Below are 12,225 nucleotides of genomic sequence, written 5' to 3'. Positions count from 1 at the left end.
TCTTGCAACTTGGTGACAGATGCTTCTAGGCACTCCCAGTATTCAATTTGAGGGATTTCCAGGAGGAACTCCTGTGCTCTCCTCTTGATGGGTTCGTCCTGCACTTGTTGTCCTTTCATAGACTTTTTGGTGATTGGTAGCTCAACTGGGATGTACTCATCTACTCCCATTTTTATCCCAGCATCTTTACATAACAGAGAGACCAAGCTTGGATAAACCAATCTGGCATCTTTGGAGTTCTTGTTTGCAATCTTGTAAAGCTCACAAGCAATCAGCTGATGAACTTCCACTTCTTTTTCCAGCATAATGCAATGAATCATCACTGCTCTTCTGATGGTGACCTCAGAGTGGTTGCTAGTGGGCAATATAGAGCGCCCAATGAAGTCCAGCCAGCCTCTGGCGACTGGTTTGGGATCTCCTCTTTTGAGTTGGTTCGGGGCACCCTTTGTGTTGGTTGTCCATTTAGCTCCAGGGAGACATATGTCCTCTAGAATCTTGTCCAAGTTCAGGTTTGATCTCATCATTCTCCTATTAAAGGAGTCTGGGTCATCTTGCAGTTGAGGCAGCTTGAAGATCTCCCTTATTTTGTCAGGGTGGGTATGAACAATCTTCCCTCTGACCAGAGTTCTATAGTCATAGAATGCGGTTCCCGCTATTCTCTGCCTATCCGTCTGCCACAGATTTATGTAGAATTCCTGAACCATGTTTCTTCCCACCTTTGTTTTAGGATTAGCTAGGACTTCCCAGCTCCTGTTTCAAATTTGCTCTTGGATCTCCAGATATTCCTCTTCTTTCAGATCGAATTTAACTTCCGGGATCACTGACCTTAGACCCATTATTTTGTAGTAATGGTCAGAATATTCTTTGGTTAAGAACTTTCCTTGATTCCAAAGTGATTTTGGAATATTCTCTTTCTTGCCTCTTGAGTTGGTTTGTTTTCCCTTAGGAGCCATGATCTTAGTGGGTATTGGCTTAGTGATCATGGATAAACACACCAAACTTAGAGGTTTGCTTGTCCTCAAGCAAAAGAAAAGAAAGGAGAGGGATATGAGGAGAGCCAAGTCCGAATTGTGGAGGTGGGGGGGAGGCCGAACTAGGATTTAAAGGGAAGGGGGGTGGGTTTTCGAAAATTTTGAAGAAGATATGATAAAAGATATGATTTGTAAAAGATAAGTATGATAGGAAAAGGATGCACTTTAAAATTTGAAAGATATGAATAATATGGAAGATATTTGAAAAAGATAGCTTTGTTTTGAAAAAGATGTTGTGAAGATTTGAAAAGATATTGATGAGTTGAAAAGATTGTAGAAGGAAAAGAGATAGATTTGTTTTGAAAAGGATTTGAAAATAATTTGAAGAGGATAAAAAAAGGGTTTATGAATTAAGGTACATTTGATATCTTTTGAAAAAGGATTTGTAACATGTTTGTGCAAGAAATCATGAATTGAAACATAAAAAATGGAAAAAAATTTGAATTGAAAAAGAAATTGCCTACTCCCCACAATCCTGGAATTAAACGCCCAACTGCTGCATGTTTTGGGTGTTTAACGCCCAATTGGTGCTTGGTTTGGGCGTTTAATGCCCAGCTGTTGCTTCCAGCTGGCGTTAAACACCAGAAACTCCTTTGTCACTGGGCATTTTTCTGAATGCCCAGGATGCTGTAAATCTGGTGTTAAACGCCCAGAAGCTGCTTCTTTCTGGCGTTTAACGCCCAGATGGCTATCTCTACTGGCGTTAAACACCCAGTAGATGCTCTTTTTGGGTGTTTAACGCCCAATTGTGCCTCTTACTGGCGTTTTCTTGCCAGTGAGCTCCTTTTTCCTGTTTTGTGCTCTGAATCCTTCTGTAGTCCTGTGAACTTATGCAATTGATTCTTTACCTTGTTAATATTGAACTTATATGCTTTAAAATTAAATAAAATGAAGAATAGAATAAAATAAAATAACAGAAAGAGTTTTGCTAATGGCTAGGTTGCCTCCCAGCAAGAGCTTCTTTATTGTCTTTAGCTGGACCTTGCTGAGCTTTTTAATCTAGCTTCAGCCTTGAGCATTCTTGCTCAACATTGCCTTCAAGATAATGTTTGATTCTCTGTCCATTAACAATGAACTTCTTATTAGAATCAATGTCTTGAAGCTCCACATAGCCATATGGTGACACACTTGTAATCACATATGGTCCCCTCCACCGGAATTTCAGTTTCCCGGGGAATAGCCTGAGCCTAGAGTTAAACAGCAGAACCTTCTGTCCTGGTTCAAAGACTCTAGATGACAGCTTTCTGTCATGCCACCTTTTTGCTTTCTCTTTGTAAAGCTTGGCATTTTCGAAAGCAGTGAGTCTGAATTCCTCTAGCTCATTCAGCTGGAGTAATCTTTTTTCTCCAGCTAATTTGGCATCAAAGTTTAGGAATCTGGTTGCCCAGTAGGCTTTTTATTCTAGTTCCACGGGCAGATGACAGGCTTTACCATACACAAGCTGGTATGGAGAGGTCCCTATAGGAGTCTTGAATGCTGTTCTGTAAGCCCACAGAGCATCATCCAAGCTTCTTGCCCAATCCTTTCTACGGGTACTTACAGTCCGTTCCAGGATTCTTTTTAGTTCTCTGTTAGAGACTTCAGCTTGCCCATTTGTCTGTGGATGATATGGAGTTGCCACTTTGTGGCTAATTCCATACCGGACCATGGCAGAGTAAAGCTGTTTGTTGTAGAAGTGAGTGCCCCCATCACTGATTAGTACTCTAGGGACACCAAACCTCCTGAAGATATGTTTTTGGAAGAACTTCAACATTGTCTTAGTGTCATTAGTGGGTGTGGCAATGGCCTCTACCCATTTAGATACATAGTCGACTGCAACTAGAATATAAGTGTTTGAGTATGATGGTGGAAAAGGCCCCATGAAGTCAATACCCCATACATCAAACAACTCTATCTCCAAGATTCCTTGTTGAGGCATGGCATAACCATAAGGTAGATTACCAGCTCTCTGGCAACTATCACAGTTACGTACAAACTCTCGGGAATCTCTATAGAGGGTAGGCCAGTAGAAGCCACATTGGAGGACCTTGGTGGCTGTTCGCTCACCTCCAAAATGTCCTCCATATTGTGACCCATGGCAATGCCATAAGATCTTTTGTGCTTCTTCTCTAGGCACACACCTTCTGATTATTCTGTCTGCACACCTCTTAAAGAGATAGGGTTCATCCCACAAGTAATACTTTGCATCAGTAATTAATTTTTTCTTTTGTTGCCTGCTGTACTCCTTGGGTATGAACCTTGCAGCTTTATAGTTAGCAATGTCTGCAAACCATGGTGTTTCCTGAATGGCAAACAAATGCTCATCCGGAAAGGTTTCAGAGATTTCAATAGAGGAAAAGGACGCTCCTTCTACTAGCTCTATCCGGGACAGATGATCAGCCACTTGGTTTTCTGTCCCTTTTCTGTCTCTTATTTCTATATCAAACTCTTGCAGAAGTAAAACCCATCTTATGAGCCTGGGTTTTGAATCTTGCTTTGTAAGTAGATATTTAAGAGCAGCATGGTCAGTGTACACAATCACTTTTGATCCTACTAAGTATGATCTAAACTTGTCAATGGCATAAACCACTGCAAGCAATTCCTTTTCTGTGGTTGTGTAATTTTTCTGGGCATCATTTAAAACACGGCTAGCATAATAAATGACTTGTAGGAGCTTGTCGTGCCTCTGTCCCAATACTGCACCAATGGCTTGGTCATTGGCATCACACATTAATTCGAATGGTAATGTCCAGTCTGGTGCGGAAATAACTGGTGCTGTGACTAGCTTAGCTTTCAGGGTTTCAAACGCCTGCAGACACTCTGTGTCAAACACAAATGGTGTGTCAGCAACTAGCAGATTTCTCAGAGGTTTTGCGATTTTTGAAAAATCCTTTATAAACCTCCTATAGAATCCTGCATGCCCCAGAAAGCTTCTGATTGCCTTAACATTGGTAGGTGGTGGTAATTTTTCAATTACTTCCACTTTAGCTTGATCCACCTCTATTCCTTTGTTTGAAATTTTATGCCCAAGGACAATCCCTTCAGTCACCATAAAGTGACATTTTTCCCAGTTTAAAACCAGGTTAGTCTCTTGGCATCTTTTCAGAACTAGTGTCAGGTGATCAAGACAGGAGCTGAATGAGTCTCCATATACTGAGAAGTCATCCATGAAGACTTCTAGAAAATTTTCCACCATATCAGAGAAAATAGAGAGCATGCATCTCTGAAACGTTGCAGGTGTATTACACAGCCCAAATGGCATCCTTCTGTAGGCAAATACTCCAGATGGACATGTAAATGCAGTTTTCTCTTGATCCTGAGGATCTACTGTAATTTGGTTGTAACCTGAATAGCCATCCAAAAAGTAGTAAAAATCATGACCTGCTAGTCTCTCTAGCATCTGGTCTATGAATGGTAAAAGAAAATGATCCTTTCTGGTGGCTGTATTGAGCCTTCTGTAGTCAATACACATGCGCCACCCTGTAACTGTTCTTATAGGAACCAGTTCATTTTTTTCATTATGAACTACTGTCATGCCTCCCTTTTTGGGGACAACTTGAACAGGGCTCACCCAGGGGCTATCAGAAATAGGATAAATAATCCCAACCTCCAGTAACTTGGTGACCTCTTTCTGTACTACTTCCTTCATGGCTGGATTTAACTACCTCTGTGGTTGAACCACTGGCTTAGCATCATCCTCCAATAGGATCTTGTGCATGCATCTAGCTGGGCTTATGCCCTTAAGGTCACTTATGGACCACCCAAGAGCTGTCTTGTGTGTCCTTAGCCTTGAAGTAGTGCTTCCTCTTCCTGTGAATTCAAAGCAGAGCTTATAATCACTGAAAAAGTGTCACCTTCTCCTAGAAATGCATATTTCAGGGATGGTGGTAATGGTTTGAGCTCAGGTGTAGGAGGTTTTTCCTCTTCCTGAGGAATTTCCAGAGGCTCTTTCAATTCCTCTGAATCCTCCAGATCAGGCTGAACATCTTTAAAGATGTCTTCCAGCTCTGATTCGAGACTCGCAGCCATGTTGATCTCCTCTACTAAAGAGTCAATAAGATCAACTTTCATGCAGTCTTTTGGTGTGTCTGGATGCTGCATGGCTTTGACAGCATTCAACTTAAACTCATCCTCATTGACTCTCAGGGTTACTTCCCCCTTTTGGACATCAAGGAGAGTTCGTCCAGTTGCTAGGAAAGGTCTTCCTAGAATGAGAGTAGCACTCTTGTGCTCCTCCATTTCCAGCACTACAAAGTCAGTGGGGAAGGCGAATGGCCCAACCCTGACAATCATGTCTTCAATCACGCCTGATGGGTATTTAATGGAGCCATCAGCAAGTTGGAGACATATCCGGGTTGGTTTGACTTCTTCAGTTAAATCAAGCTTTCTGATAGTGGATGCAGGTATTAGATTGATACTTGTCCCAAGATCACATAAAGCTGTCTTGGTGCAATTACCCTCTAATGTGCATGGTATCATGAGGCTCCCGGGATCTTTAAGCTTTTCTGGGAAGCTTTTCAGAATGACTGCACTGCATTCTTCAGTGAGGAGAACTCTTTCAGTTTCTCTCCAATCCTTCTTATGACTCAAGATCTCTTTCATGAACTTGGCATAAGAAGGTATTTGCTCAAGTGCCTCTGCAAATGGAATCTTTATTTCAAAAGTCCTGAGATAGTCTGCAAAGCGAGCAAATTGCCTATCCTGCTCCTCTTGGCGGAGTTTTTGAGGATAAGGCATTTTGGCTTTGTATTCTTCAACCTTGGTTGCTGCAGGTTTATTTTCTATAGAGGTGGTTGGAGAAGCCTTTTTAGAGGGGTTGTTATCAGCACTTGTGTGTGTCTAATCCTTCACTGGCATTTGAATGCCAGGGGTGGAAGCTGGATTGGCGTTGGACACCAACTTCTTACCTGTTCCTGGCGTTTGAACGCTAGAACTGAGCTTTCTTTGGGCGTTTAACGCCAACTCCTTGCTTATTTGTGGCATTTGAATGCCAGAACTGAGAATAGGTTGGGCATTTAACACCAGCTCTCCATCCTTTTCTGGCGTTTGAGCGCCAGAATTATTCCTCTCTGGGCTCTTACTATCCTCAGAGGGATTTTGGATGATATTTTGCTCATCCTCTATCAGTTGTTCTTTCCTTGGCTTTCTGCTGCTCTGAAGCGAGGTATTTAATGTTTTCCCACTTCTTAATTGAACTGCCTGGTACTCTTCTATTATCTGCTTTGATAACTGCTGTTTTATCTGATTCAATTGTGCCTCCATATTTTTATTAGCATTTTTAGTGTCTTGTAGCATCTCCTTGAATTCTGCTAGCTGTTTTGTTAGAAAGCACAATTGTTGATTGAGTTCAGCAACTTGTTCTAGAGGACCCATTACTTATGTACAGATGCTGGTTTCTGGCAACTATATCAATAAGCTCTTGAGCCTCTTCAATAGTTTTCCTCATGTGTATAGATCCACCAGCTGAGTGGTCTAGGGACATCTGAGCTCCTTCTGTAAGCCCATAGTAGAAGATGTCTAACTGCACCCACTCTGAAAACATTTCAGAGGGGCATTTTCTTAGCATCCCTCTGTACCTTTCCCAGGCATTATAAAGGGATTCATCATCCTCTTATTTAAAGCCTTGGATATCCATCCTTAGCTGTGTCATCCTTTTTGGAGGGAAATATTGATTCAGGAATTTGTCTGATAACTGTTTCCATGTCCTTATGCTTGCTGTGGGTTAGTTATTTAGCCACCTTTTAGCTTGATCTTATACAGCAAACGGAAACAGTAACAGTCTGTATACATCCTGATCTACCTCCTTGTCACGTACTGTGTCAGCAATTTACAAGAATTGTGCCAGAAACTCAGTAGGTTCTTCCTGTGAAAGACCGGAATACTGGCAGTTTTGCTGCACCATGACAATGAGCTGAGGATTTAGCTCAAAACTGCCTGCTTTGATGGAGGGTATACAGATACTACTCCCATATGCAGCAGTAGTGGGGTTAGCATATGACCCCAGAGTCCTTCTGGACTGTTCATTTCCACTTAGATCCATGATGGAGAAAGGGAGATGATGTGAATTGCAAGTAAAATATATTTTTATTTTATTTTTTTTGTTTTATTTAATTAAAAATAACCGAAAAAAATGAAATAAAATAAAGTAAAATAATTAGAAAATAAAATATAGATTTTGAAAATTAAAAGAAAAAGAAAATAAAAAAATTTGAATGTTGAATTGACTAATTAATTGAAAAGATTTGATTTTTAAAATAAAAATCTGAATTTTTAAAGGTAATTTTCAAAAAATCAGTTAAAATAAAGGGAAAAGATATTTTTGAATTCAATGAGGAAAGAGAAAACAATAAAAAGACACAAAACTTAAAATTTTTAGATCCAATGCTCCTTATTTTCAAAAATTTTGGAGAAAAAATACCAAGGAACACCAAACTTAAAAATTTTAAGATCAAAATACAAAGAAGACTCAAGAACACCTTGAAGACTCACAAGAACAACAAGAACAAGATTCAAAGATTCAAGAACATAAAAGGGAATACCAAACTTAAAAATTTTAGAAAACTAAGAATAACTTTTCGAAAATTAAAGAAAAATAACAAGAGAAAACCAAACTTAAAAGTTTGGCACCAGATTTAATCAAAGAAAAATTATTTTTGAAAAAGTTTTAAAAGGAAAATTCCTAATTACCAGGAACATAAACACAATGCTCTAGCCAATTGAGTTATAAATTTAAAGTGTTTTAATAAGGTATTTAATGTATAAATTTTTTTTTGAAAACTGATATTTTGAAAAAGCACAAGAAAAACAAGAAAAATCACAAAACAAGAAAAACTAAAGATCAAACAAGGAAAATAAACAAGAACAACTTGAAGATTAAGAAAGAACAATGAATATAAATTCGAAAATTTAAAAGAAAATAAAAACATGCAATTGACACCAAACTTAAAATATGAAACTAAACTCAAACAGGAAAACTCAATTATTAGTTTGTAAAAATTTTCGAAAAATTTAAAAAGAGAAAATAAGAATTTAAAAAAATTTCCACCAAAAACAATGATAGAAGACTCTAAACCAAAAAAAAGAAAAATTTTTCCTAATCTAAGCAACAAAATAAACCGTCAGTTGTCCAAACTAAAAAATTCCCGGCAACGACACCAAAAACTTGGTGCACGAATTGTAAATCACACTTTTCACAACTCGTACCACTAACCAGCAAGTGCACTGGGTCGTCCAAGTAATACCTAACGTGAGTAAGGGTCGAATCCCACGGAGATTGTTGGCTTGAAGCAATCTATAGTTATTTTGTAATTCTTAGTCAGGATATCAATTATAATTATCAGTTTGGATTGCAAAAAATAAAAGAGGATGAATTAAAAAATTGTTATGCAGTAATGGAGAAGATGTTGGAGTTTTGGAGATGCTTTGTCTTCTGAATATCTGCTTTCTCCCTGCCTTCTTCTTCACGCATGCAAGGTTCCTCTTATGGTAAGCTGTATATTGGTGGATCACCGTTGTCAATGACTACCATCCGTCCTCTTAGTGAAAATGGTCCAGGTGCGCTGTCACCGCACTGCTAATCATCTGTCGGTTCTCACTCATGTTGGAATAGGATCCATTGATCCTTTTGCGTCTGTCACTACGCCCAACCTTTGTGAGTTTGAAGCTCGTCACAGTCATCCAATCCCTGAATCCTACTCGGAATACCACAGACAAGGTTTAGACTTTCTGGATTCTCAAGGATGCTGCCAATGGATTCTAGCTCATACCACGAAGACTCTGATTAAGGAATCCAAGAGATACTCATTCAATCGAAGGTAGAACGGAGGTGGTTGTCAGGCACGTGTTCATAGGTTGAGAATGGTGATGAATGTCATGGATCATCACATCCATCATATTGAAGTGTGAATGAACATCTTAGATAGAAACAAGCGTGTTTGAATAGAAAACAGAAATAATTGCATTAATTCATTGAGACACAGCAGAGCTCCTCACCCCCAACAATGGAGTTTAGAGACTCATGCCGTCAAAGAGTACAAAGTTCAGATCTAAATTGTCATGAGATACAAAATAAATCTCTAAAAGTTGTTTAAATACCAAACTAGTAACCTATGTTTACAGAAAATGAGTAAACTAAGATAGATAGTGCAGAAATCTACTTCTGGGGCCCACTTGGTGTGTGATGGGGCTGAGACTTGAGCTTTACATGTGCCTAGGCTGTTTCCAGAGTTAAACGCCAGGTTGTAACCTGTTTCTAGCGTTTAACTCCAACTTGTAACCTGTTTCTGGCGTTTAACGCCAGAATGCAACATGGAACTGGCGTTGAACGCCAGTTTACGTCATTTTTCCTTGAGCAAAGTATGGACTATTATATATTGCTCGAAAGCCCTGGATGTCTAATTTCAAACGCAATTGAGAGCGCGCCATTTGGACTCCTATAGCTCCAGAGAATCCAACAACATCTGCAGTCCTTTTTTAGCCTGAATCAGATTTTTGCTCAGCTCCCTCAATTTCAGCCAGAAAATACCTGAAATCACAAAAAAACACATAAACTCATAGTAAAGTCCAGAAATATGAATTTTGCCTAGAAACTAATAAAAATATACTAAAAACTAACTAAAACATGCTAAAAACTACATGAAATTACCCCCAAAAAGCGTATAAAATATCCGCTCATCATTGTCCCTCCATCCCTGGTTGGAATTATCCCTCCACCCCTGGTTGGAATTGTCTCTCCAGCCTTGGTTGGAGTTATCTTACCAACCTTGATTGTAGTTTCCACCTTGGTTATAATTGTCGCCTTGTTCATAGTATCCTTGATTCGGGCGGTCATAGAAATTATAAGTAGCTGCCAAGGTGTTGTCTTCTTGTTGGAGCTGCAGACACTGATCAGTGTAATGAGTATAACAGGCACATATTCCGCACATTCTCTGAGGAACCAACTGTTGACACTGTTATAATGGGGGAGGCTGAGGTTGTTGTTGATTCAGCTGTAGCTGCTTCAGTATGTTGGTCATCTCTCCCAGAGTCTGTGTGAAAGCAGCAGTCTCACTACTAGAGGAAACCTCTGTAATAGTCTTGGGATGGTTGTTCCTGTGCCTGACATTCCGGGTAGACTCAGCTAGATCAGTGATCAGTTGCCACGCTTCTGCTGCCGTCTTGTACTTCTTTAGAGAACTATTACTCGCAACATTTAATGTAGTCTTATCCTGAGGCTTCATGCCTTGTGTAAAGTAGCTAATCAACACCATCTGGTCAATCTTGTGGTGGAGACATGAGTTTAGGAGATTTCTGAAGCGTTCCCAATACTCATAAATAGTCTCTGATTTGCCTTGAATAATGCAAGAAATTTCTTTCCTCAGTCTATTTGTAACTTCAGTTGGAAAGTATTTTTCCAGGAACTCCATTCTAAGAAGATCCCAATTAGTAACAACTTCTTCAGCTTGAGTGTAGAACCACTCCCTTGCCTTTCCCTCAAGAGAGAACGGGAAGGCATATAGCCAAATAGTAGTCTCATCTGCACCATGACGCCTAGTAGTTGAGCAGGCTGTCTGAAAATCCCTAAGGTGCTTGATAGGCTCTTGAGCAGGTAAGATATGAAACTTGGGTAGTAAGTTGATTAGCGCAGTCTTCAGTTCAAAATCTGCAGCCAGATTTGGGTGACGCGCTTGATACGGTTGCAGTGTAAAGTTTGAAGCTCCTGCCTCCTGGAGAGTAATCCTTCTGGGTTCCGCCATATTACCTGCACGTAAATCAACAGAATCAGTAGAAGAGGAGCTTGTTTCTTCCTCAGATGGCGCTTCAGATTCACCTTCAGAAGAGATTGGTGAATTGGTGGTAACCACTTCACCGCGCTCAGATGCTAACCGACGCCGAGCTCGCCTAATACGTGAAATAGTTCTTTCAATTTCAGGATCAAATGCGGCTAAGCTCGGATCAGGCAGTGAACGCGTCATTCAATGAAAGAAACATATAGCTCGTGGTAATAAAATGAAATAAAATGCAAATATGTAAAACTAAAAATATTTACACCAACCAATAACTTAGCACACTATTGCAACTCCCCGGCAACGGCGCCAAACATTGATGGGCGGAAAATTGCCGATTAAGGATTTATAATAAGAACAGCGTTGCAAGTACAGTTCTTAACCGATGAAAATTCCGCTTATCAATTTAAAACAGTTGTCACAAATTAAGAACAAAAATACTGGGAGTAGAATTCCCAGGTCATCTCCCAACGAGTTGCAAAAGAGTGCTATTTTATTAGTCAGAAATTTTCTGAGAAATTTTAGAGTTGGAGAACGGAAAATTAAAATAATGATTAATTAAAGCAGTGGAAATTAACGAGAGAATTTATATGATTAGAATAAAAGCCTTGACCGGGAGAAGATTAATCGAAAGTTCTATCCTTGTTGGATTTTCTCAAGTATGATAGTAAGAGGTTGTTGTTTTCACTTAGTTAACCCTTACCGAATAAAGGAAAGTCAAGTAATTGAGCTAACTCTTATTCACAAGTCCTAATCCTCTCCTTATGGAAGGATTAGCGTTAGTGACTAGAGAATTAGCCAACAATTTCTAATTAAAATCAACACTTGAGTATTCCAACTCAAGGGTCTCCTTTTAATCAATTCCCAAGTCAAGTTGGGAGTCTACTCCATTGACATGAGTACCACTTTCACAGACATATAAAGGGAATTAAAAGAAGACATGATGAACTAAATAATAACTGAAAATCAATTAAAGGTAAAAATAGTTTCTTGCATTAATAAATTCCAAAACCATAAACATACTTATCTGAACAGGGTTAATGGGCGATTAAAAGAGTAAGGGAATAAGGAAACAAACTAGAATAGTAGAAACTTCAACGGAGGTAGTAACTCTTCTCAATATCCAAATCAAAAGCATAAAATCCTAAAACTATGAATGTGAAGGAAACCTAGAGGAAGTAGTGTTCTCTCTCTCAGATTCCAAAAACTAAAACTAAAAACTAAAAACAATGCGAATGAGAATGTGTGTCGAGTCTCTGCTTGTCTCCTGGCTCTAGTCTGTGTTTCTGGGCCGAAAACTGGGTCCAAACTCAGCCCAAAATCGCTCCCAGCATCTTCTGCATTTTCTACATGTGGCGCATGTCACGCGTACGCGTCAGGTACGCACACGCGTTGCCGTGCAATCTCGCTTCTCACGCGTACGCGTCAGGTGCGCATACGCGTCGCCATAA

The sequence above is a fragment of the Arachis ipaensis genome, chromosome B04, assembly GCF_000816755.2.
Source record: "Arachis ipaensis cultivar K30076 chromosome B04, Araip1.1, whole genome shotgun sequence".
NCBI lineage: Eukaryota > Viridiplantae > Streptophyta > Magnoliopsida > Fabales > Fabaceae > Arachis > Arachis ipaensis.
The sequence above is the reverse complement of the archived record's forward strand: the minus strand, read 5'-3'. Positions refer to the sequence as shown.